The 3,723-nt window shown below is 33.3% G+C and overlaps 1 pseudogene; it reads right to left on the bottom strand.

The window, feature by feature from the left end:
* Nucleotides 1-1,050: 1,050 nt before the first annotated feature.
* LOC131814030 (small ubiquitin-related modifier 2-like) lies at nt 1,051-1,333 on the bottom strand (annotated as a pseudogene).
* Nucleotides 1,334-3,723: the final 2,390 nt, after the last annotated feature.

A 3,723-nucleotide genomic window follows, 5' to 3' on the forward strand; every position in this document is an offset into this window, starting at 1 on the left:
TGGTGGAAAGACAATGGAGAACTCTTAATTAGATTATTCCACTTAATTCAAAGTAATAATGTATTTGCACTTCTAAATTTATGAATGGTCCAGGCAGTTTTTAATTTTAAGATGTGTTAGAGAATTGTGAGATAGCCAGATATATACCCTGTACCCTCAACTCCATAACTAGAGAATTTTTTGCTTATTTATGAAGTGTTCTTGATCTCTATGAGTTTCTAAAGATTCAAAGGGTATTTCAGAGGAGGATTAAGAACTTTATGCATTTACTTAGTAATCTTAATCACCGCTAGCTTTTTTTTTTTTTTTTTTTTTTTTTTTTTAACAAGAAGTCAATTTAAACAACAAGATGCTTGACTTGAAGGGAAAACTATATAGGATTCATTTCTGTTAGAGTCATTTATCCCTACTTAAAGACAAATTGCTCTACATGTAACAGCTACATACAAAAAAGTTAAAAAATTGTCCTTGGTTTTACAATGATAAATGAAAAACTAAAATTCTCCAATTGAACAAGGTATGCAAGGATTTTTATGTTGTTTTTTTGTTAAACAGTGAGAGCAAAACAACTTACTAGAATTGAAAGATAAGAGCTGACTGAACGTGCCACTAATGGAGAGAGGGGTTATTTTCACAGACGCATTATTTTCCCCCATCCCATCTCCATTTGATGTCGATCAAAAGACACCACTGGCAGTTTAGTTAAAAAAAAAAAAAAGCAATATGCTTGTGCACATACCCAGTTACTTTATGTACAATAAAGAAATGGGGAAGGGGAAAATGAAAGAATAGAGAAAATTATACTGTAGTAGTCAGGATGTGGTAGAACCAAATTGCGACTTTCTAATTAAGAATATCTTCTCCAGCTCCTACTTTCGTTGATTTGTTCTATTGTTTTTTTGAAGTGTGTAAACCTGGTGATTCACAGACCTGTACCCCTGGGGATAAAAATATATGTTTATAAAAAATAAAAAATTATATTAAAAAAAAAAAGAATATCTTCTCCATCTGGAGGAACCAAGTTCTGGAGTCAAGTAGCATGTTCCCTTTTTAGTAGACATCTCCTGTCTGCTGCTGGAACACATCAACTGTATCTCCACGCTCCATTTCCAACCGGGCAGGTGTGTCTGTTTCATTGACTGGCTGCCCAACAAATCCGAATCTGATCTGCCTCATTGACAAACCCTAACACTCACAATAGGCTTTCATTTACTAAGTGTGTATGCCTCTTGATCTTCAAGTGCACCACAGAACCATCCTGCGCCTCAAGCTTCAAATTAATACGATCATTGTTCTCAGTTTTGACTCCTTCCTTGGTCTTTTCGTCGACCATGGTGAGCGCTGAAGTCTTCTCAGCTGCCACTTCACAAAAGAGATTACCAGGTTCGCATGAAGAAGCACAGGGCCCCACCAGGAGCCTCAGAAGAAGGAGGCGGCGACCAGGGAGGAGGGAGAGGGTGCATGCACACACACCACTGGCTTTTTAAGATAGTTTCTACGACTATAAAATGGAGGGACTGAATTAGATTGTAGTAAAAGTATTTTAGTTCTGAAATTTCATTATTATGATAATAGACACCATTTCTGGAGCATAAGCCAAGTGTTTCATATACATTACTTCATTTAAGCTTCATTACAAACTGTAGGGGAGAGATCATTATCCCTATATTAAAAAACATAAAATTAAATTTCAGAAAGTTATCTCCCCAGATAAGAGCAAGAATCCAAACGAAGTCAGACTTGGAAGCTATCAGCCTTATTTTAAGAATTTGTGGGTTATTGAGGTATATATTATTGAGTAAATGATAAAGTATTAAGGTAGCATGGGGTCAAAATCCATGTAGCGACTCAGTCAACATTTATTGAATGCTTAATATAAGGATGCCATCATGTTTATTCTAAGTAATCAAAGATTTTTAAAAGCCTGTATCAAGTTATCTTCATTATTCACTATTTTATTAAATTACTTTTTTTTTTACTTTTTTGTTGTCTAAAAGCATTTTCGACAAGTTCAGAATGCATAAGGATCATGTCTGAGTAAGTACTCACTAATAACAAACATGTACAAATTAACAATTGATTAAATGAATGCAAAATACATAGAGTGATTTTCAGTATCTTTTTAAGCCAGTATATAATACCCACTTTTCTCCTCTGGCACTGGAGTGGGGACAAGAATCAAAATCTTTTTTCCTGATTCTGCTTCTCAGCTTAACCAAGTCATTTTATTTTTTGACAATTATTTTTTCTCTCTCATATAGTCAAGTGGTTAGATATTAATTAACCTCTATCTAGATGTTATCACTGATATTTCTATGCATTTTTTTGACATGGCCACAAAGTAGTATTTCATGGGAACAACCATGCCTAAGATGTTTATTTTTTTTATTTTTTTTTTTTTAAAGATTTTATTTATTTATTTGACAGACAGAGATCACAAGTAGGCAGAGAGGCAGGCAGAGAGAGAGAGGAGGAAGCAGGCTCCCCGCTGAGCAGAGAGCCCGATGCGGGACTCGATCCCAGGACCCTGAGATCATGACCTGAGCCGAAGGCAGCGGCTTAACCCACTGAGCCACCCAGGCGCCCGCCTAAGATGTTTAAATTATGTCATGGAAATTTATTCATGATGAAAAACTTTGAAAAATTCAGAGTTAAAATGTTAATATTTTCTAAAACGTTTTCTTGTTCTAAAGTGACTGTGACTCACAGAAGATGATGAAGTGTAACATTTTTCTCAGATGATTGATCTGTGGGACACGCTTTAGGAAATGATGTTTCTAATTCCTCTTTTCCTTAGCTAATTAGTACACATACAGAACAGAAAGATTCCATTCCAAATTACATGGAAAATCTAAAATCTCAGATGTAATTTTTTTAAATTTAATTAAATCTACATGTTGTTTGGAATTTTGATCTTTCTCAGATTAAATATTTTAAAGGAGTTGAAAAATAGCAATCTATATGAGAAGTGATCACAACTAAAAGCCAACACCCGCTTTTTTTTTTTTTTTTTTTTTATAAAAGATGGATATAATTTAACAAGCTTTTTTAGGAAAGCTTATGAATATCTTGGAAGGAAATAATAATGGCAACATTTACTGAATCTGGGAGGGTGTTTTTGAATAAATACTAGGTAATCATAACTAATATTTTGGTGGACAAAAACAAAGAAAAAGGAAACAAACTCTACTAGTAATACTAGTAACACTTGTACTAGTAACTAGTAACACTTGTACAAGTAACACTTGTACTAGTAACTAGTAAATGATTAGATGCTTTATTTTTTACTCCGTAGCCATTGTTATTTGCTTTTTTTTTTTTCACTTTTGAAGTTTTGGCTTAATGTTCTTGAATCTCATGTCTGCTAGCTTAACATAAACTCCTTCCCCTCAAGCATAGTAGATCAGTAATAATTATATCTTTGCAAAGAATGCAGTGTTTTATATAAATGAATGTAAACAGATTCCCTAAAAGATCAAAAAATAATTCTCTTATTAAAGATTTTTTAGAGAAATATAGATAAGAGCTGCAGTCCAAATTGATTCAGAGTGTAAATCTGATTTTAATAAATGCAACATTTAAATCCCATGTAAATGTTTCTCATTAAATCCTAATGTGCATACACTATGTGAGTACTACAGAAAATTTACTTATACCATTCTATGAAATAGAACTTCAGTAAGTTGTTTTTGAATTGAAAACATTGGTCATATTTTGATGACA

The sequence above is a fragment of the Mustela lutreola genome, chromosome 13, assembly GCF_030435805.1.
Source record: "Mustela lutreola isolate mMusLut2 chromosome 13, mMusLut2.pri, whole genome shotgun sequence".
Classification (NCBI taxonomy): domain Eukaryota; kingdom Metazoa; phylum Chordata; class Mammalia; order Carnivora; family Mustelidae; genus Mustela; species Mustela lutreola.